The following is a 23564-nucleotide window of genomic DNA, read 5'->3' as shown; positions in this document are numbered from 1 at the left end:
CCTGGCTCTCCCACAGGCACATTCTCTGAAACGCATGGTCATGAAGATGGATGACATGTGTTTGACACAATCAGACCTCCACCAGGTGGTTAAGCAAGGAAGCGAAGCTTCTCCACCCACCAGCAGCCAATCGATCCCCTGCTTTCCCATTCTGCGGTGTCCCCTTGGCCCCATGGAAGAGGGACATCTTTTCCAACAAGAGCAAGTGGTTCAAATATGCCCCTCATCCCCTCATCCCCTCACCAGACCTGCTGCTACAGATGTGTGCCATTTGGCCTACCACACACAGGGCAGCGATATCCCATACCAGCCCCAACCTACAGCTCTAGTTGCCACTCCAAACAACCTTGGGGCTGCTGGCAGACTGTTCACGTTGGCTGTGCAAACTGTCAGAAGCCCTGGGTCTAGGAGGGATGAAGCTGAGAAAACCTGAACATAACAGCCCAGGCGGGAAGCCAGATATGTGTGGCCCATGTTTGCTCACTGCCATGGGTGAGAACCGTTCTAGGTGGGCCTGGGTATTCTGAAACTTAACTGCCAAGCCCCCAAAGCAAGACCATTAAATAAAAATGTTGGGCTGGTAACACATCTCCAGAGAGGAAAAAAATGAAGGAAGATAGGAGGTTAACTGCTTGGGCACTGGAGGAACAGGACCCGGATGTGACACAGGATAACAGGCATCAGAAGGCAGACTGCAGGCAGCAGAGGGAAAGGCACATGTGGCCATGATTGTCCCCCCTCCCCAACGGAGTACTGGGGGTGACTGAACCCAGGGCCTTGCACATGCTAGGCAAGTGCTCTACCACTGAGCTCCCCAGCCCCCCACCAGTTCTTTTTAGTTTAATTTTGAGATGGGGTCTCGGTTAAGTTGCCCAGGCTGGCCTCAGTGTTGTGATCCTTCTGTCTTAGCCTCTGGGATTATAGGCGTGCCAAGAAACATTAGGCTTCCCTGTCCGTAAAAGACCCACATCTTGGCAGGAGAGGTTGTGGGACCCCACCTCAAACTGGGTGGGCCCTGCTTGCGGCTGCCTGTTTTTCCCAGCCCCACATTTCCGGTGGGTTCACAAAACAGCCTCTGCAGAGACAGTTTCAATGACTGATACTACATCATTCCGGAGAAACCTGATCCTGGGCTAACATTCTGAAGAGATTGGACAACAAGCAAGCATCCTGCCCCTGGGATCAGCTTCCTTAAGTTTGCTGTGCACGTATCCAGCCAGGAAGGTAGGGAGGAAAAAAGAAAAGAAGGAAGAAAGGGGGAAAAAGAGAGAAAAGCAAAGTTAAAATGACTGATGTTTTTGTTTTTTTGGTTTAAAAAGTAATTCGTGTGTGTGTGCGTGCGTGTGTGTGTGTGTGTGTGTGAGAGAGAGAGAGAGAGAGAGAGTCAGGGGGAATAATTTCTGGAAAAAACTGGGAAAGCCAGCAAAACACAAAAACAAAAGTAAAAAATGACCATGATTCACCATTTAGGAAAGTTTAGACATTTTACATTTCCACCAGTAGCCAATGAGACAGCCTACTTCCTAGTACCCTCACCAACATTATCACTGACAATAGTTTTCCAATTTTTATTCTTATTTTTAAAAATCTTTTAGTTATACATGGACACAATATCTTTATTTTTATTTTTTTTTTAATGTGGTGTTGAGGATCGAACCCAGGATCTCTCACTTGCGAGGTGAGCACTCTACCACTGAGCCACAATCCCAGCCCCAGTTTTCCAATTTTTTTTTTTAAGAGAGAGTGAGAGAGGAGAGAGAGAGAGAGAGAGAGAGAGAGAGAGAGAGAGAGAGAGAGAATTTTTTTATTTATTTTTTAGTTCTTGGCGGACACAACATCTTTGTTGGTATGTGGTGCTGAGGATCGAACCCGGGTCGCACCATGCCAGGCGAGCGCGCTACCTCTTGAGCCACATCCCCAGCCCCAGTTTTCCAATTTTTAAAAAAAATTTTTAAAAATTGTCAATGGACCTTTATTTTATGTATTTATATGTGGTGCTCAGACTTGAATTCAGTGCCTCACACATGCTAGGAAAGTGTTCTTCCACTGAGCTACAACCCCAGCCCTAGTTTTCCAATTTGAGGCTGGCCTTGAACTTGCGATTGATCCTGCCTCAGCCTCAGCCTCCTGAAGGCTGGGATTATAGGCATCCACTGCCACACCTGCTGAGAGGATATTTTAAAGGTAGGATAACATGTGTTGACTGGGATAATCTAGGAGAGAGAGAGAATAAAATTGAAGAGAAAGAGAATGGAAAGAACAAAGTCCGTGAATGGGCAAAGCAGTGTGATCTGGGTCATAAATGGGAAGGTGGGGTTGTAGAAACAGCCCATTTTAAAAATTTATACTCTGACTTCAAAGCAGTTTTTTTATCTGAATAGAAAGTCTTGCTATTTCTAAGTAAAGATACCTCTACTTTTTCTTTTCAATGGTCACACCATTTATTTCCTTTTTTTAAAGAACTATAATGGCTGGAACTTCCAGAACAGTGTTTAGTAGCCAGCATCTTTATCTTCCTACCTGACTATAATGCACATATCTCAACGATCTCACCAGCAAATATAATATTAGTCATTGGTTTGAGATAGATATTCTTTAACATGTTAAGAAAATATTCTTCCATAACTTTTTGACCAAAACTTGAATCAGGATTGTGTGACTATATTATGATGATGATCATGATGATGACAACGATGATGTCTAAATTGCTGAGACTAGCCTTGAATTTGCAATCCTCCTGCCTCAGCCTCCAGAGTCATCAGGCATACAGGCGTGTACCACCACAGCTGGCTTATTTTAACCTGTTGTAGTATTTTTCATTAGCAGCTCTTCTAAGGTTAAAGTATCCTTGCCTTCTTAGAAGAAATCCTCCTTGGTGTTGGTCCTGTGTATACTGTTAAGGACCATTAGGATCATATCTTTTCTGGGCATAGGGGTTCCCCCAAGCAAATGGCACCTTAAAACGAGACTCTTTTTGGGTTAACTAGACTGTTCCCTAAAGTAAACTCCAGCCTGTGAGCCTTAAAGAAATAGGACTGGATATAGGTCAGTGGTAGATCATGTGCTTAGGATGCATGAGGAGGTCGTGGGCCCCATCCTCAGCACCAAAAAACAAACTAACCAACAAAAATAATAACAAGAACCACCAAAAAAAGAATTGGTGGTGGGTCTTTGCTTCCTGGGCAGCCCAGCCTCTCTGACGCTCAGTAGAGATGTCCCACCCCAACAGAAGCTAGATAATGAGGAACTCAAATTACTCTGGGTTCTTCATGTAGAAAAAAAGAATTTTAACATCTTTCTCTGCCTTGCTGCAAACCACCACAGATATATCATTGCTCTCAGAATCCACCTTGAGGATCTAAGAATTTATAACTTCTGTGGCCCTCACTTTCCCTAGGGATCCTGTCCCCTTTCTTTCTCATGGGGACTCAGGAAGACAGCAGGTCTTGGCTTGTATTTTACACGGTCATCATTGGATCTTTGTTTCCAAGTAAAGGGCCACTGGTTTAGAGTAAAAAATAACAATTGCTTCTAAACTCGCCTGACACTGAAAAGTCAATCTTTTTATAGACTAGCCCATCATGGTCTAATTTTATACGATTGTGATTTATTTAGGAACTAGTGTCATTCATCAGTGAGCTGTATCTATCTGTGGATGGGCATGGACCATCTTTCTCAGGCTGTAGCATCAAGACTACTTGGTTCTAAAACAGTGTGGAAGGTTCAGGAATAATCATTCCAACCTTATTGATCTTGATACCTGAATCAGGATCTGATTCTTAGGCTTGAAAAGTCATCAGGCCTGTGCTGAGGGTTCCCTCATGCTGCCTGAAAATAAGCAAAGTCTGAGTTTAAAGAAATGAATTATTGTGCTGGGGCTGGGGCTGGGGCTCAGTGACAGAACACTTGCCTAGCATGTGTGAGGCACTGGGTTTGATCCTTAGCACCGCACACAAAAATAAATAAAATAAAGGCATGCTGGCCGTCTACAAATACAAAAAAAAAAAAAAAAATTTTTAAAGAATATAAGAAATGAATTCTTTGTGTCTTCATGTGCTTGATACCTCAAATGTTCCAAAAAAGCCTCTGAAGATAACCTTTTTGGGTCACTTGAGGATAAAAGCTAAGGGTCTTTTCACCAGGGAAAATACACATACCAAAAAAGTCTGTGTGTAATTTCACAGAGCTCATGAATCCCTTAAAGCCTGTTAGCAGAACCTGCCTGATCATGGGAGGTCTATGGGCCCCAGATAAAGATTCCCTTGTCTTAAGGGTTTATTTCAGTGCAGACCTTGACCTTATCTCCATGGGGAGAACTACATTATTGATTCATCTTTATTCCTGCCATTAAAATCTCCTCCAACAGAATTTCTCATAAAACTTGGAATGGAATCACCATTTGACCAGCTATCTCACTTCTTGGTTTATACCCAAAGGACTTAAAATCATCATATTACAGTGACGCAGCCACATCAATGTATAGCAGTTCAACTCACAAGAGCTAAACTATGGAACCAACCTAGGTGCCCTTCAACAAATGAATGGATAAAGAAACTGTGGTATATATACACAGTGGAATATTACACAGCCTTAAAGAAGAGTGAAATAATGGCATTTACAGGTGAATTGATGGAGCTGGAGAATATCATGCTAAGTGAAATAAACCAATCCCAAAAAACCAAAGGCTGAATGTTTTCTCTGATATGTGGATGCTAATTCACAATGGGCAGGGGGGTTATGGAAGACTAGAGGTACTTTAGGTAGGGAGGAAGGAGGGAAGGGGAGTAGGTATGGGGGTAGGAAGGATAGGAGAATGAATCAGACATTGTTACCCTATGTACATATATGACTATATAACTGGTGGGATTGTCCACATTGTGTATAACCAGAAGAATGAGAAATTATTTATACTCCATTATATATAATGCATCAAAGTGCATTCAACTGTCATGTATAACTTACTAAAACACATTTTTAAAAATTAAAATTAATTAATTTTTTAAAAAGACATTGTCCCAGGGGCTGGGATTGTGGCTCAGCGATAGAGCGCTTGCCTAGCGCATGTAGGGCCCTAGGTTCAATCCTTAGCACTACATAAAAAATAAATAAAAATAAATTGTGTCCAACTACAACTAAAAAATAAATATCTTAAAAAAAAGACATTGTCCTGGATACAAAATTTTAAAAAAATCTCCAATAGAATCAGCATTTATAACTTATCTTACTATGTAGGATAATGGAGTTATGAACAGCAGATGATAAAAGCCCATTATCCTGCTGCTGCTGGAGTCTTCGACTCCTTCAGCACTGATTAAAGCTTAAGGAATCTAACCCACCTTTGTCTTCAAGGTGAGCACTCCCAAACCACTCAGGGCTGAAGGCTAACTGCACTTTTTTAAAAAGCATTCCCAAGAAATAAGTTCAAGTTTGCTTTTGGTTTGGGGGGTTGATTTTTGGTTTTGTTTTTCCTTCATTTTGTTTTTACTGTGTTTTGCAGCACTGAGGACTAGAACCCAGGGCCTTCTGCATGCAGTGCAAACAGTAGGCAAAAGCCCCATCACTGAGCTACACTGCCAGCCATTTTCTTAGAGCATTTAATCATCAGTGCTTCATCCTCTTACAAGTGCTTCCCAGGGAGAAAATACGGTAATGTAGAAAAAGAAACTGGCTTCGGAGAGGCTGGGCTGACATCTTGGCCCTGCACCTTATTAAATGTCAGCAGAGGACATGGGAACAGGCTCTGGGCAGGTCAGGTCTTGCTGTGAGCACAGTCATGCCCACACTGCAAGATGAATATGAGACTGGAAGGAGGTGAAGTGTGTTAGAGACACTCGAAAAGCACTGCCACACAGGGGACGAATCATTAATACTGGAATCTGATTTATGCTTATTACCCCCTTGTCTTGTCAGCATCCTCTTCAAAAAATGTTTCCCTGTCAACTTTATTTTACAGTTAATCAATCAACTGTATAGTTACTAGGCTGTAAATGAAACTACTCAGAGAATGGGGATTTCCTTCTACAGCAAATGATATTTTGCCACAAGAACTGTCTACAGCATAGAGCGATTAGGTCCTGTTTATGTGATTGGTTTGCCAGTCTCCTCCTTTCTTTACATGCCCTGCCCACTCTCATGTCTAGATTTCTGATTTAATTTATTCTTGTATTTACTTTTGAGACAGGTTCTCACTATGTTTCTCAGGCTGATCATGAACTTCTGGGGCTCTAGGGAATTCCTGCCACAGCCCCCTGAGTAGCTGAGACCCGATAGGCACGTGCCACCAAGCCGGGCTGGAAAAAAACTTTTTTTTAATTACCTCTGTGGATTTTGCTTTTCACACTACTTAAGGGATCCCTGGCACTGCATCTGATTCTGAAAGGAATTCCTACTTGGATGACGAAGTGTGAAATACAGTCCAGTCTGGTGCAAAGGAGCGTGGGAGGAAGAAGGAGCTGAGTCAGGCGCCTCCTTGCCCTGCTGTCTTTGAACCAGGAGATTGGATTGGGGGCAAGAGCTCACATTCCACTGTGTGTCAAGAGATTTTTTTTTTAAAGGTCAGTGGCGACTTGAGCACTTAAAAAGCTACACTGACTGTCACTGCTGCTATTGGGAGAGCCCAAGTGACTTTTACATCCAATATTTGAGCTCTCTTCAGAGACTGTTCTGGGGGGAAAAAATCCACTCACAGTTCATTTCGATGACATCTTCAACCCTCTTCTTCCATAGCTACCCAAATGTCAAGTGACTCCAACATAATATGCCACAGCAAAACCCAACACCCAGAAATGTAAGTATTCCTCAGGAGTTCGATAAATTCAGAAGCAAGGCAACAAAGATGAAATAGGAAAGAAACAAAGAGGAGACAATATGAGCTCGACTTGGCAGAAATCAAAAAGGATGACAGAATGAGCTATCCAGTTACTTGAAAGTTCCTGTTCCTGGGCTTGACGGCTGGCTCCGCCTCTGGATCCAAGGCTGTGGTTGGAACTATCATCCTAGGAGCACTAGCCAGAAATGCTTTTATAGTGACCCAGAAAACAATCAAGCGAATATCACAAGGGACAGAATTGGGAACTGGTAAACTGTAAAAATGCAAATGAGAAAAACCAGCTAAACTGAAACCCTGGAGGGATCAGTCAGCACCCGCAGATACCACAGGGAAATACAACCTGGTGATTTCTGAGAAGTCCCAGCTCACAGGGCAACACAGGACCCGCCTCTCAAGCTACAGATTGCATCTTGCACTTGACCTAGGGGCTAAGCTTTTAGTTCTCAGCAGCTGCTGCAAATCTGTGGGGTGAAGCCAAAGCTAACACAGATGGAAGATTAATCAGCAAACTCCTTGCCCAGGTCAGCTGAACCTTCTCAGGCACTTTGCTCCTGGCCCTTCCACCCTGTGCTGACCACAATCAAGACCACCTTTTCTATGAGCAGCATAAAAAACAGATCCAGAGAAGTGTCCCCATCTTTCCTAACCAAACATGACCAAATCCTATTGTAAATACAGTCTGAGAGAAAAAAATTCCACTTGTCCCCACCCCCAGTGTCAAGGGAATATATACCCTGAGTGTTACTTAGCATAAGCTAAGACTGCTTGGGCCTAAGTCGGCTCCAGACACTTAGTAGTTGATTTTAAGCAAGCTACCTTACTTCTCTCTTGGTTCCTCCATCTGTAAAATGGGGGTAACGGAACCTACACCTCACTGGGCCATTGTGAAGATTAGAGGAGTTATATTAAATGTTTAAGAATAAGGCCTGACACAGACTAGGTACAATATGACATATATGTTAGTTGCTATTATTACCAGCAATTATAATTATTGTTACTGGTATCCCAGCACCATCTACTAAGTGCTCCCATAGGAGTTTGTCCTCATATCTCGAGTTCAGACCCAATTTTTGACCCCTTTGCTCTTGAGGCATGATTCCAAGTGTGTGATTTGGCCTATTATTGTCATTTTCACAGCCTGGTAGAGCAGTTGGCCCAGCACAGTGCTCAGCATGTTATGCATTCAACAAGTGATGGGTGAATGAATAGAGGAAGGAAAGAATAGAAGGAAAGGAGGGAGGGAGGGAGGGAACATTGTCCTGGGTCAGTTAGACTGACTAAGCAATCAAGTTCAGTTTTCTAAATGGCTTCTTCACTACCAAGTCTCCTCCTAGTTCCTTAGGGGCCCAGAATTTATTTATTTCTTTAATTCCCTCTTTCCCCCACCTCCCACCTTCCTCTCCAGCTTTTAGCAGTACTGGGAACTTGATGGCTGGCTCCATCTCTGGGAACTGGACCCAGAGGCTCACAACCACTGAGCTTCATACACTCCCAGTTCTTTTTTAATTTAATTTTTATTTAAAAATTTTTTTTGTAATTGTAGATGGACAGAATGCCTTTATTTTTATGTGGTGCTAAGGATTGAACCCAGTGCCTCACACATGCCAGGCAAGTGCTCTACCACTGAGCTACAGCCCCAATCCTCCTTTTTATTTTTTGAGACAGGGTCTTGCTAATCTGCTGAGACTGGCCTTCAACTTGTGATCCTGCTGCCTTGGTCTCCCAAGTTGCTGAAATTACAGGTGTGTGCCACCATGCTGGGCCAGAACGTTCTTTAAATTGCAGAATAAAGGATTCAATACAGTTGTTCTTCTCTTTTAATCTGATGGTGCCTTTGACCTCTGTGTGCTACTCACTTTCCCATCTTTCCTTTGCCCAGAGTTGTCACAAAACAAACCATGTGAGGCCAAGAAAAAGATGCAGGTGGGCTGGGCCCAGCCAGTCAGAACCACTACCAGCCTATGAGAATTCAAAGAGCTCCTAATGGATTTGCAATGATGACACCGGATTTTTATAGCTCGTTCAGACCTACGCCCCCAAGGGTCACAAGACTGTGAGGTTTAGAATATAACATGTCTACTCTGCTTCCTGCAGACATCAGGCATTAAACATGCCATAAGCCCTTCTTCTGGGTCCTCTCTGCTACTGTATTAAAAAGAAAAGACTGGGTGGATGAGACATTAAACATTTATTCTTCATTCCTTTAAGTCACAGTGAGTTTTCTAACTGATTTACAGTTGACTTGGATAAGCTGTGCAATCCAATAGGGCTTTATTAAATTGTGATTTACTTAATACACTCTAATCAAAGTGCTGCGTGGAGGCAGGGAAGGTTCAGGTATGTGGGTGGTGAAACACCGTGCCTGCCTTCAGGACCCACAGAGTTTATAAGTGGAAGATGGTTAAAAAGATCAATTTTGTTTTGTCTATTTTACCAGAGCAAATAAAAATATGGAGCTACAACTATACACACACAGGCACAATATAAGGCAGAGCTGCCAATTGCCAGAAGAGGCAAACAAAGAGGGCAGGAAGGGAGACTGGCTCCATTCTAGTGTGGTGACTGTGCCAGGAAGGGCTCTGCATGCTGAACCAACACTCTGCCCGTTTCCAACCATATGACCACCTGAATTCTAAACAGGGGCAGCCGCCAGGACCAACAGCTCAGCACAGAGTTTGGTCCTCCTTCAGCCAAACAGTTAGTCGGTGCTCTGCTGGATGGCAGTGTGCTGTTGTCAAGTGGTCAGGAATGTGGTTCTGGAGCCCGACGGCCTGGGCTCAAATCCTGACTGTACTGTATACCAGCTGAGTGACCTGAAGCCAGTTACATCACCTCTCAGGGCCTCAGTTTCCTCATGAGTAAAATGAGGATAACAGCACTACCTCACACGGTCAGTGTGAGAACTAACTGGGCAAACGTGCAACATTTAGAGTACTGTTTGGTACACAATAAGTGTTCGATAAATGCCAGAAATAACGATGATATGGGGCTGGGAGTGTAGCTCTGTGGTAGAGTGCTTGTCTAGCATGCAAGGGGCCCTGGGTTCAATCCCCAACACTGCAAAAAGAAAGGAAAGAAAAAAAAAAGAAGAAAACAAAACAGGAAGACGATGATCCCTCAAGAAAATATCTCCATTTCTCCTTGGCCATAAGTGGAAAAATATGATGTCCCATATCATCTTTATTTAGGCCCCTTGTCCAGCTACACATTCCCATTTCCAAGGGAAATGACCTCTGGGGCCTTGTGTCCAAGTGGAACTCGTCTAGATAGAGATACCAGAAGACAACCCTGCTCACCTCAGCCTGGTGTGTAGGGACTTCTTCTTAAGGCCTTGCTGTGCTTGCAAGGTACTCTTTTACAACAGAAATCATTTTGCTGCTAGTGCAAGAGACAGAGATCTGATAGGCTACTTTTGTCCCCTTGTCCAAGGTGGATGTCTAACCTCCGCAGCTGCCAGCCTTCCCCACACCTCACTGGTTCATACAAGCTTCCATCTTCATGTGTCCCTCCAAAGTACTCACAGATGCCCTGATGACTCCCAGGATAAAGGGCTGCACACTATGCCTCCCGGATTGAACACAAAACCACCACTGTCCCCTAAGGCCTTGCTTCAAGAGGATCACTGTGTTCTGGCAGCCCCCAATCCTCCACTGTATGGAGGCAGGAAGTAGAGGGCAGGGGTGAGAGCACAGGCCATGGGCGATGGCTCTGGTCGGAATCCTGGGCTCTGACATTTTGGGCAAATGCCTTACCCTCCCCAAGCCTCACACTCTTCAGCTGCATCTGGTACCATGGTCCCCACCTCCTAGATTATTGGAGACTTATTGATACAAAGGTAGTGTTTAGACCTGTCCCTGGCACACAGTGGGCACCACAGTGCCTTTGCACACTTTAGATCAGGGAGCCCGTGCTAGGGCAATGAGTGCTGCTGGCTGCAAGAGCACTGAGGACACAGCATTTGACTATGGTGCCATTGGTACCTTGGCAGGGGGTGGGGGTCAGCATAATCCACCCAAAGAAAAACAAACTATTCTGAGAGACTTACTGTCAGAGGGTAAGGAAAGGAAGGGGAACGCTGAGGAGTCTCCTTCCCCAGCTCCGGCTTTGAGAGGGGCAAAAGCACAAACAGGACAAAACTACAATCCTTCCAACATGGCCCTGAGTTCATCCCAGAGAGGCAGATTCTTTCTGAGCTGGTATCCAGTCCAAGGATCCTTCTTTCTCAAAATAAGAGCTAGGCTGAGCATGATGGCATACCATTCCCAGTGACTTGGGAGGCTGAGGCAGGAGAATTTCAAGTTTAAGGCCAGCCTGAGATATTTAGTGAGACCCTGTCTCAAAATAAAAAATAAAAAGGGATAGGGATGTAGTTCAGTGGTAAAGTACCCCTGGGTTCAATCCCCAGTACACAAAGACACACACACACACACACACACAAATTAGCTAAAACTCCATTAAGATGCAGTCCCTAGTTCTAACTACAACCCCCTAAAATACAGGGGTTACCTGAACCATGCAGGCAGACTCAAGGAGGTAGAAAATGAAGCAGTGCTTCATGAGGCTTGGAGGCTGTCAGCTTTATGACCCTGGTGGTGAAGGCCACAGTGGGATACTGCTGAGGATGGAGTGTGAACATGGGAAAGAGGCTGTATTCCAAGTGCAACCAGCATTAGACGCCAAGAAGAAGGAACTAAAGAAACTAAGGCATTTCTGAGACCTGGGCCCTCCTGGCCTCCTTCTCGGGAGTCACAAGAAAAGCAACTAGGCCACTAAACTTCCTTTCAGAAAACAACACCTTCACCTTCAGACTGGCTCCCAGCAACAAGAACAATTAAACATTATGAGATGTTAAGGCCGGTGGGCAATGTCTACAAATACAAAGATAGACGTGTACAAGGTTTCTTCCCACATTTCCAAAAGTGCAGAAATACAAAACCTCTCTGAATTACTCCAGTACACGGCTGGCTTGGAGAGCCCCAGGTCCCCAACACTTGGAATTCGTTATCGTTTGTAACCCCCATTAAGGAGATTCATTTACTAAGCCATGTGACTTCCTGCCTAAATGACTCAATGAGCCGGGAGATGAGCAGTTTGTTGGGAGTACAAAGCAGCATATGGCTGCCAGGTTCTTCCCGGCCAGCACCGCAGATGAGGGAAAGGCTGCCGGGTTTCCCCACGCTGCAGTTCTCACAAGCTGACGGAAGGATTTCCTATAGCCCATCTGGTATCAAAACCTCCACTGGGCAGAGTGGTTTGGAAAAGAGAGGGGGTGGCTTGTAATAACAGACTGTAGAGGGGGGAAGCTCTCAAGAAGTGGCTTGCAGTTTTCATATGAGAGGGGGAGAAGGAGCCACAGTCGAGTGAGTCTGAAATCTGAGAGACGTGTCCCAGCCCCAAAGGCAATAACTTCTACTGGGGGATAGGGTTTCTGTGCCTTATGTCGCTGGTCACTGTGGATTCTTCTGCAGTTATAAGCGGGAAAGAGTTCAAGTTTGCCCAAGTTCATTCTAAATAGTGCTGTTCCTCCTCCCCTCCACTGGGTACTGCTGAACCCAGGGGCACACTACCACTGAGCTGTATCCCCAGCCCTTTTTACTAAAGGTTTCCCTAAGTTACTGAGGTTGGCCTTGAACTTGTAGCCCTCCTGCCTAGGCCTCCGGAGTCCCTGGGATGACAGGTATGCACCAGTGTACCACGCTGAGTTGCGCCTTTTTGCTTGAACACTGGGACCTTGATCTAAAATCCTTTTTGAGAGATGTGTTACCAAACAAGCTCAACCCAGAATGCCAAGGTCATTTCAATTCTGAGTGTTTTCACACCAGATCTTTATAGGACTTTCAAGGTTAAAACAAAACAGAAAGGCAGAAAGGAAGCCTAGGAATGATGAAGGGAGAGTGCCATGCCTTGTAGATTCAGGGGGATCTGCTGGAAAATGTGCTTGTCCAGGCAGCAGTATGGCCCACCTTGACTCTCCTTAGTTGAAAGGCGGTAGATGCTACCAATTTACCCCAACCAACCTATACGCCATGGCTCAGTCCTACATATAAGGTAATTAAATTTGGGAACTGCCTACAGCTGATGAAGGAGCTTGCAAGAAATGCGCCAACAAGTTTTCTCTGTCGTTTTTTTTTTTTTTTTTAATAGGAAAAGAAAATAATACCAAGAAACTCAAGAAACTTTTTTCATCTAAAAACAGACACTCCCACCCCAAAACAGTATTAATGCAAGTTCCCTAGGACAGGACCACAGGGCTTCCCTAGCCTTGTCAGTTCTGGCTGAGCAGGCGAGCCATGGCTCCAATGTTCCACCAACTCTCAAACTCAGCACTTGAAGGACACGCCCAGCATGGCCTCTCTGCTCGCCATAGAACCCCCAGTCCCTGGTGCTGCAGTGAAAAGGTCCAATGAGAAAAAGGCCAAAGGAATGAACCACAGAGACAGGGGAGTTTCTAGATGGATTCCACCAGGTGGAGGGCAAGGCAGCATTCCACCCTTCCAGAATCCTGCGGTCATCATCCTTATAGGCCTTACAGGTGGTGGGTCCTCGGTGGACGCCCTGATGATGCCCTCAGGCCGACAGAATCTGCTTGCTCTACCAGCGCCTGGGGAGTGAGCAAGCCTCTGTTGCGTTTTCACACATTCATCCTCCTTCCTCAACAGCCACTTGGTAAGTTGCTATCCAGAAAAGAAATCAGGCAAATAGTCTCCAAACACTGTGCAGCTTCCAGTAGATCCGGAATGTGATTGCGTAACGCCTACTAAACCAAATGCCATAAATTACAAATCAGCAGGCTGAGCTTTTCCATGTCCACTCTCCAGAATGAAAATAAGAGCAGGAAATGTGGTTTGGGAGAGTGGCAGCAATGTTTATCACTTCAGCGCCATCCGTACCTGTTCCACTGTGCAGCCATTAGCACTCAGCACAGCACTCTTTCCAATTTCCTACTTGGTGGTTATTTCATCGGGGTTTTTGTACCAGAGCCCCTACCCCGCCCTCCCCGCATAGAAAGTTCTGTTTCTTGGCAGAACTTTCTGAGCGCCCAGTTATCAACCCCTTGTTACCACTTTCCTGCTTCAGGAAGTCCCCACTGAGCCTGGGCCAAATGACAAGGAGAGGAAAGGAAACATTTACAATGATGTGAGAAATTCCCAGTCTGGAAAAAAAAAAAGATCAAAGAGGATAGTCATGAGGGAGCCTGGCACATGAAGGCCCTCCATGAATTGGACTGGATTGGTCCAAGACAAGTAGTGTCACCTCACTGGAAATCCAGCAAACCAGGAGCCTCCTCAGCTCTGAAAACAGCATCAGCCATGCTGCGAGGGGCCAGCTGTGTCCTGAGTGAAAGGAATCCCATCCCGTACTAAGGAGCTGAGATTGCCACGTACTAAGATGCCTTTATATAGAAATGGACTGTGGCTTGCAGTCCCCTCCACCAGCTCTTGAAATGAAAGGATTCCACAGCACAATGAAATAAGTAACAGCAGGGAGAAAGAGAGAGGGAGGTAAATTGTTTGGAAAGCAGAAGACAGGGTGGAAAAGATGAAATTCAAGACAGATGTGTGAGAGCCACAAACACATGTCCTTAAATTTAAGCATCCAAGTGATTTATGTAGAATAAGGGGAAAAAAGAACTACATTTCAATATAGAAATATAGCTAAATAAAGCTGTTATAAAACAGGTGAGTGGAGAATCCAAGATGAAACGCTAGTAATCAAGCAGAGATTCTCTGAGGTCCCTGTCACTCTCAACAGGATGTCAACCACCAACGATTTATTTTCAATTACTGAGTAGTGATTTTTTATCTCCAAAAGGTACTGCTACTGTATAACACTGGCAAAATGTGACAAACAGTAGCATTTACCAGGTTCCTGCCTAGCCCTTAAGAGAAAATAAAGCAGGAAATTTAGATGGGTGTTTCCACTGAAACACAAAAGTCCAAGGCTCTAGCCGGAAAGACATTTATTTTTACAGTGCAGTATTAATATGTGTTGTTTCACTTCTAAACAGCTAAGCTCAAAGGGGCCACTACACAATTGGTTCCAAATGCCTCACACTGAGAAAAAACACAGGCCGCCTGCTTCGCTGGTTTAAATGCTCTCAGTTTGAAACTTTGGAAGGTGATAAGAAAGAGGAAAACGGCAGAAATGCCCCCCGCCATGCTAGGATGCGGCTAGAGAAATGGGGTGAAGAAGAGTCCAAGGACATAACATAAGGGGTGGGAGGATGACTGAGTTTTCCTGGATAGGTCAAGTGCCACATTTCAGGACAGTGCTCAGCAAAACATCAGGATCCAAGAATGTGCCTGGTCATTGTCATTAATAGGCATTTAATGAATATCCCAAGCCCACCAAGTGTTTGTATTCGCCTTCAGGGAGGAAGACTTTGGTAAATACCCAAACCTGCTTCCTCTTTGGTCAGTCCACCTGGGTTGCTGTCTCTGCCCCACCTGCATCCCCTACAAAAATGAGCCTAGGGCGATGCTTCCTCCATGGGCTCCAGTCTTAGATGACAGGTGATCAGAGCAGGTATGAACACTCGACACTAAGACCAATCACACTCTTTACTGGGAATTGGACTTGGAGTCAGTCAGATCAGATGTACAAGTATGTTACCAGAGGGCGCCATATTAATCCTGCCAGCCCTTGGGGTGGCTAGAGGCCCCTCTCCCTGCAAGTTCTTGGCCTCTGCAGGCTAGTTTTATCCCTGAAAACAAAAAATGATTATTTCCTAAGTGTGACAGGGATGTCAACAAGGTAGAGGGTGCTGAGGGTGAAGGTGGAGACCAAGCACTCAGTAAAGGGCGGGAAAAGGAGTAGTGTTGTTGGTCCAAGGACAAACAGAGCTGAGAGAGACAGGGAAACAGAGGAGGGGCAGTGTAAAGACACCAGAGAGACAGAGGTCAGAAAGAAGCAAATAAGAGAAACTGTGTAGCCCCGAAGAGGATGGGAGAGTCTTGCTTCTGAAATTCCACTTCTGGTCCCAGCTGTACTCCATTTCCTGAAGTTGGATGTCCATGGGATTAATGACTGTACTCTGAGAATCTGACCAAATCTAGTTATGCCAGCTTGAGTGAATATCTGTTCCTTGTAAACAACTCCTAACTAAGACAGATGTGTGGGTATGTCTGTGCACGGAGTATCCATGCTTACCATGAAACTCTTCCTGCTTAAAACATGAGCAAATAATAAAGAAAAATTACATGACACTCTGAATCTTTTCAAATTCCTTCCTCATAGACAGCAGCCCCTCTTATCTGCAGGGGATATGTTCTAAGACCCTTCTCCCAGTAGATGCCTGAAACCAAGGACAGTACCAAACTTTATATATACTGTTTTTTAATATATACATACATAAATTTAATGCCTTTTCCATCTTAATGAAGCACTCATCATGATACAACATGATACAACATGATACACTCATCCATGATACAATAATCCAGCTGATAATAAAGGCAGCTACAAAGTGACTAATGGGAGGGTAGCATATACAATGTGGATACATGGGCAAAAGAATGATTCACATTTCACGTGGAATGGAGTTGGAGACAGTGCAAGATTTCATTACATTATTCAGAACAAAACTCAATTTAAAACTTACAAATTATTTATTTCTATAACTATCCATGCAATATTCTCAAATTTTAGCTACCTAAAACCATAGAAAACAGAAGTTCAGATAAAGGAGGAACTACTGTGTCACTCTTCTATCCTCATCACAGAACCCTGGGGTCACAAGAAGGAAACTCTTTCTCATGCTAGGGATGCACAGATTGGTGCAAGACAACTTGCCTAAGATGACAGAACAAATTAGTCCCAGGGCCTCTTTTCTCCCTGCCAACCACCAGTCCTGGAAATTAGTACTTCTTAAATATAAACCTAAAATATAGCATATATTTCATATGCATGCAGATATGAGATAAATCAATCTGCTTCTCTGGCTTATGAGTCCAAGGAAAGTGGTTGTGAACAAACTGCCAAATTCACCAAGAAAAGCCACTTTTAGTGAGTTCCCATAATGCACCTCTCTCACCAGAAGGCTTTGCACTCTCTACCTCCAGGGGTGCCCCTGAACTCAATCAGTAAGGAAGAAATTCTGAGGTTTCCTTCACAGACAAGATGAATGGCTACTTTAAAAAAAAAAAAATCAAAATCCCATGTCTTCTACAGCACATTCCAAGAGTATTTTTTTCCTGTTGTTGAAATTTGAATCCAGGGCCTTGCACCCCCAGTCTAGCACATCCCTGAAGTAAGACAGCACATAGGATATTCAGCAGCAGACACAGCAAGTTTCCCAACTTTAGTGTTAAATACAGATCACAGACACTACTAGACCAGGTGTGCCAGCACTTTCCTGTGTGCTGGTTTCTGAAAGCCACTGGTGTCACAGGACTTAAATGGCAGGGTGTACTTTGCAAGACTGCAATGAGACTTTCTCCTCTAGAACAGAAGTGTCCCAGTGAATCAGACCTTGAATATGCCACTAATGGCTTGCTTAGGAAACTTGAACTGCTGAGGCCTTCTGAACAGTAACCACACACAAATGAGTTCTCCATAAGGAGCCCGGACTTTCTGGGACAGGCTGGCCATTTTAAAGAGCACAATAATCCTATCAACTTTTAGCAGAACCGAACTGTTAAATGTCAACACATTTCAAACTGGTCTCCAGACCACCCATAGAAGAGTCTTGTGTCCAAAAGCAGGGAAATTCAGTTGAGTAGCTGGGTTCCGGCATGTTTGAGCCCTCTTCTTGGCTAAGCAACAGTAAGACCCAGCGTTCGCCTGGCTGAGATGAGGTGGCCAGCAGAAGGGCTGAGGCAAGCTCTGTCTGCTCCCCCACCAGCAGCCTCAGGCTGCAGAGGAGAAAACGCTCAGAAAGCAAGTAGGGAGCAAAAAGGGAGGATGGGGGTCACTATGGAGGCCCACCACATCCCCCAGTCACCATGAAGGCAGGCTGGCTGGAGGGCAGAATGGTGAAGCTGGCCATGCTGTGATGCCACTTCACTTCCCTGAGAAAGTTACTTGCCTGCTAGGCTTGCTGTGAGGATTCAACCAGAGGCGAAATCCAGATGACTTCTTCTATGACCATATTAACCCAACTCTGTCATTCACCTATACCACAAATCTGTGCCCCCAGCTCTGCTCTTACAAATTCTGCTTTAAATACTTACTATATATTTTTTTTTTGAAAAGAAATTTTACACCGCTATAAAGAATTGTTTTCCCTAAATAGAGGGTGTCAAAATAAAAATAAGAAAGACCAAATAATGGGCAGAGTGCTTGCCTACCCCTGGGTTCAATCCTGGGTACTACTGGGGGGAAAGACCAAACAATGATTAAACATGATCTAGCCTTCCTGCCTGAAGACTCTGGAGTCTGCTTTCTCTATTGAAAAGGAGGTTGGCAAATTTTCCCAAGGTTTAAAGATGGAGCACTGCATCAAAACTTTCTTCTGATAAAACCAGAGACTTGGAAATGGAGAATGGAAAAAAACATGATGTAGCTCAGTCAGGGGCGCCAATCTCAGTAACAGTCCGGACACCTTACATTCCTGAGGCTCTGTGCCAACGGAGGCAGTGGTGAGAAAAGGGAACAGGAACCCAGAGAGCAGGCTTACACCTGGACAGCAACCAGCAGGCTCTTTGCCAAGGAGATGCTGCTGGCTCAGTGTGAGTTTTCCTGCCATCTGTGCATCCCAGCCCCTCCTCCCCACAAGCCCCATCACAGGGAACCCGCCTCAGCCATGGCCAGGGGTGTCACCCTCATGGAACATCATAAACTCACCACTGACAAGAAAGTAGGCTGCTCTTTGCCCAGGATCCCTCCTGCCAATAGCTGTGTCTTGCTCCCCGAACTCATCTTAGTTGTCTCTCTAACCTTTCTACCCCCAGATAAAGTCATAAGGGATATGTTGACAGACTTATATCTGAATGTCTGCACTGATGTCCAGAAAATTTGAACTGGGGGGACCCACTTGCTTTCCTTACCTGGCTCCCAGAGCTGAGAGTTAAGAGTTATCTTTGAATCTGGGGTTGGGGTCCCTGAAAGTGTGAAGCAGAAAGTAGGGATGATGCAGAAAGAAGAAGGGAGGGACCGATCACTGTCTGCTCCCTGAGGCAGCCCTGGCCAAAGAATGGGAGTAAATGCCCATGAATAGCTGGGATTATGCTCATGCCAAACCAAATATACCCACTCTTTCAAAGGATGCCTGCAGTTGTCTCCAGCACAAATTGCAAATTGTAAGAAAAGAGTTTCAACAACAATATTTAATGCAGTTATTTCTGCAGGAACCATCTATATCAGAATCTCCTGGGCTGATGCAGATTTCTGGACCCCACCAAATCTGATTGCCTGGGGATGAGGCTTGAAAAATATAAAGTATAAGAGAGTTCCCCGGTAACTATCATGCCTATTGACATTTGAGCCACATAAGCACTTTCCCACATGGTGCCCCTTCATAAATATGCTTCCCACTCCCAGGTATGTAGATCTCAGGTCTGACATACCTTCCTTAGGGGGGAGACTTCTCTGCCCACTGCCTGCTCTCAAGTCCTGACCAGGTCACTCACTAGATGTACAAGTTCTGCTATATTTCTGTCATAGGGCTTATCCCAATTTCCATCATAAACTGTATTTGTGTGACTTGTCAAATAATGTGTCTTCCCCACTGGAGTTAGGTGAGGGCAGGGGATCCTTTGCTCACGGGTGTACCCCAGCTTCCAACACAGTGTCTGGCACTAAGAAGGCTTGTGGTAAAAATAAAGGCTTGTGCCAAGCACAGTGGCACATGCCTGTAATCCCAGCAACTCAGGAGGCTGAGGCAGGAGGATGGCAAATTCAAAGCCAACCTCAGCAAAAGTAAGGCGCTAAGCAACTCAGGGGGACCCTGTCTCTAAAAAACATCTAAAATAGGGCTGGGGATGTGGCTCAGTGGTCCAGTAGCCCTGAGTTCAATCCCTGGTACCAAATAACAACAACAACAATAATAATGGTTTGTGCAGGTTCTTGAAATTTCTCGTAATGGCAGGTACTGGGAAGGGAGACCTTGCTGTTGATATTTTTTAGTTACACAGATTTTGAATGTTCTCATCTGCTCACCCTGGTAGAGTTTTAAGAGTTTAAAATGTTTCATATACTAACAGAATAAGAAAGAGGCAGCCCCTCAATCTCCTGGGTCTGATTTTGCCTAATGAGCTACAGGACACCTATGCTCAGGGTAATGAGCAGAAAGAAGGGTCTGCTCTCTACTCAATCAGAGATATCTTCTCAAAGGCTACTAAGAACTTGCCTGCTACTTCGGGATTTAAACATGGGTAAAATGTTCCCCAGATCCCATAAGTTCTACTTATAAATATATTTGTTGAAAAGTTTTGTTTGAATTAGTACAGCTCAATCGTGCTCTCTCTCTCTCCCTCCTTCCCTCCTCCCTCCCTCCCTCCCTCCCTCTCTCTAAAAATATGCCCCAGAAGGAAGCAATCCTTCCATTCTTCAACAAGTATAGGCCTGGTCCCATCTGATCCACCTCCATTTCTGGCAGCCGAATACCCACAAATGTTTAGCTCTGCCATGGGATATGTAGAATAAATTAAGTTTAGGGGGAAAAATCATAAAACAAGCCTTTGCGTCTCAAGACTCTGTGTACCTTGGCAGGGGGAATGTGTGTGTTACAACAAATCCTATCCAGCGTGCCAGAGAACTCAATCAAAACCAGAGAAACGATTCCTGTCATAGGAGACGGGCTGCTCCAGAGCAGCCCTCTAGGGGAGATGGAGATAAGGAGCCCAATCACGCCTTGCATCTGCCAAAATTCTTCTCCATGATGGCTAAGGCAAGAAAAGACCTAAAACCCCAAATAAAAGGAGATGGTCATCCCAAAGTCAGGGCTTGTGCATAGACAAAACAAACATAAAACCCCAGTAGAAAGCCTTCTCACTGAGGTCTTGCCTCTGGAACTCTGATTGAATGTATTCTAGGGGGATAAGAATCTTAAATCACTGTAGGTCAAGCTCTAGAATGGCTCTTAAAGCATGGCTCCACTAGTCTCGCTAAGTGCAGTCTTTCACTAGAAATTCCCATTTCCATGGCTGAGCTTGCTCTGCATCTGGATGGCCAGTCCATCTGAATGCAACTAGACTTAACTAGTCTACAAAGCTTATTATCCACTTATTATCCACAGGAGAGAGAGACTTGACTAGTGAGACTGGCTTACCCTTGGTCAAAGAGGGACCAGATAGTACCGAGTTTTTCAGGTCAATGTTTTATAGGGAGACAGGCCACCTTATTCCCTGTGGTACTTTTTACCACTCTGGAGAAATCCACTAGAAACATCAGATTACCTGTGGCTTTTGTGGACCTTTGCTTTCTCAGGCAGGGAAAGGTCACAGGCCACAGGCATGAACTCACTCGGGCTGCTGAGGGGCATTCAGAGCCTGTGTTGTGTAAGTCTAGACAGTCACAATCAAATGCTATCCCCAGGGAGCAGATTCAGATTAAAACAGGCTTCCATTCTGGTCTCCTCTGAAATTTGTTCCTAGTGATCTAATAACTGGAGCTCCTTTTAGATGAGCTGAGCACTTGCTACTCAACAACAACAACAAACCGAGAAGGTCTTCTTTTACTATACATGATGCAACTTAGGGGACATAAGAACTTGCTAATTAACTGATGTCCAAAGGCTATTAGCTTTGGGAGTGATAGTACAGCTACTCCCAGGTTAAAGTTAATACTTTTTGTTAATGCTTCTCAGTTTTCGTTTGCTTTTAATTAATTTGTAAATTAAGAAACAATTCCAAATGATAAGCTATTTCCTTAATTACCATCACAAATAGTTTATCTTAGAGAGCTTACCAGGTTCCAGGATCAAAACTGGGTAGGTAAAGGATGTGGTGAGGGTTTTCTTGCTTGGTCAAGGTGAGAGAAGTGAGAGAAGCCACATTTGGGGAAGAATGCTTTAAGAATATGCTCCCAGCTTGGTGCAATAATGTACACTTGTAATTACAGTTACCTGGGAAGCTGATGTGAGAGGATTGCAAGTTCAAGGCAAGTCTGGGCAACTGAACAAGACCCTGCCTCAAAATAAGATGAAAAGGGCTGGTGCTGCAGCTCAGTGGTATGGTGTTTGCCTAGTATTTATGAGGCTCTGGGTTCAATCCCCTGGACCTAATAATAATAATAATAATAATAATAATAATAAAAGAATATGCTTCCAGATCATCTATAATATATGCATACTTTAAGGTGGAACTACAGGGGGTTGAATATCATACTAACCACTCCTGAAAGCAGTCTTACTAAATTTCTCTTTGGTGGAATGCCATCAGAGCCCATCAATGGTTATCTTAAAAAAATTACAAAAAATTATGTTATTGACGGCATCACTCTATAGACCATACAAATTCCTTTGTATGTAGGTTTCTGGAAGAAATATCCATGCTTATTTCATTTTATCTTGCAGATACTGGGAACTGTGAAACAGATAGGTTTCCTTTTCTTTCCCACTGACTACTAGGAAGCTGTTATGGTTTAGATCTGGAATGTTCCCTAAAGGCTGTTCTGTTAAAGACTTGGTCTCAGTTTTGGTGTCGTAGGGAGGTGATAGAAATTTTAAGGGGTAGAACCTAGTGGGAGGTTCTAAGCCAATGGTGGTGTGACCCTGGAAGGGTTTTTTCCTCTCTTGTGAGTCCTGGTCATGAAGTGAGTGGCTCTACCCACCACACACTCCCCACCATGATGGGCCTAAACACAATGGGACCTACCAGCACGGACGGAAACTTCCAAAACTGAACCAAAATAAATCTTTTCTCTTTACAAGTTGACTTATAAGGTGTTCCCCGCCCCCTACCTACTCTCTACACCGGATCTCAAGTGTTTGTTATAGGAACAGAAACTCATGCAAAATTTTACTTCTATGTAGTAGGTGTATGTGTCACATGATCTTCTGGCTACTTCTATTTTTGTCTTTGTAATCTTATTTCATTTCTCCTAGTTCCTTTTTTTTTGGCTTAACTTCAATTTATTTTATCCTGAACACTTTATGCTCCCTTGTAAGTCAGCTTTTTTGAACATGGATTGGAACAGGTAGGCGCATATTCTATTTCTAGAGGAAACCTTAGTGCGCTTGACCTGAAATAAGGCTTCCCCCATCTGATCCCCAGCACCCGCAACAAATATCAAACTACCGTCAGTAGGCTATACTATAATCCCAGCTACTTGAGACCAAGGTGCAGGCAGGTGGACCATAAGGTCAATGCCAGCTTGGACAATTTAGTTACAAATAAAAATAAAAAATGCAAAGGGCTGAGATGTAGAACACCTTGGGTTCAATCTCCGGTATCACAAAACAATAACAATAATAAATTACTGTGAAACTCCTACTTTTCAAGGATATTCTAAAAACATTGAGCATAAAAGCAGTGGCTAAATCAACAGTTACTGCCTTTCCAAATACTGCCAGGGTCATCAAAATATGGCACTGGACAATGCTCTTCTTATGTGGAATTATTTCTCTAAACCTAATGGAGAGATTTTTTAGGTGGCACAAGTTGTTTAAAAAAAATTATATATATATATATATATATTTTTTTTTTTTTTATTTTGGTTCAGATGGACACAACACAATGCATTTTATTTTTATGTGGTGCTGAGGATTGAACCTGGTCCCGCCCGTGCCAGGCGAGCGCTCTACCGATGAGCCACAATCCCAGCCCCACGAGTTCTTAACTGAATAAAACAGTGG

The 23564-nt window shown here is 44.2% G+C and overlaps 1 protein-coding gene across 1 annotated transcript in view; it reads right to left on the bottom strand.

Annotated features, from left to right (window-relative positions):
• The window catches only part of LOC144251702 (nucleoredoxin-like), a gene marked incomplete at its 5' end in the record, with an annotated part of 110409 nt that overhangs the window by 26432 nt on the left and 60413 nt on the right, over window positions 1-23564 (bottom strand). The gene's annotated exons all lie outside the window — the stretch shown is intronic.

The sequence above is a fragment of the Urocitellus parryii genome, unplaced genomic scaffold (genome assembly GCF_045843805.1).
Source record: "Urocitellus parryii isolate mUroPar1 unplaced genomic scaffold, mUroPar1.hap1 Scaffold_152, whole genome shotgun sequence".
In the NCBI taxonomy this organism is placed as follows: Eukaryota; Metazoa; Chordata; class Mammalia; order Rodentia; family Sciuridae; genus Urocitellus; species Urocitellus parryii.
This window is presented reverse-complemented; position numbering and strand designations above follow the sequence as displayed.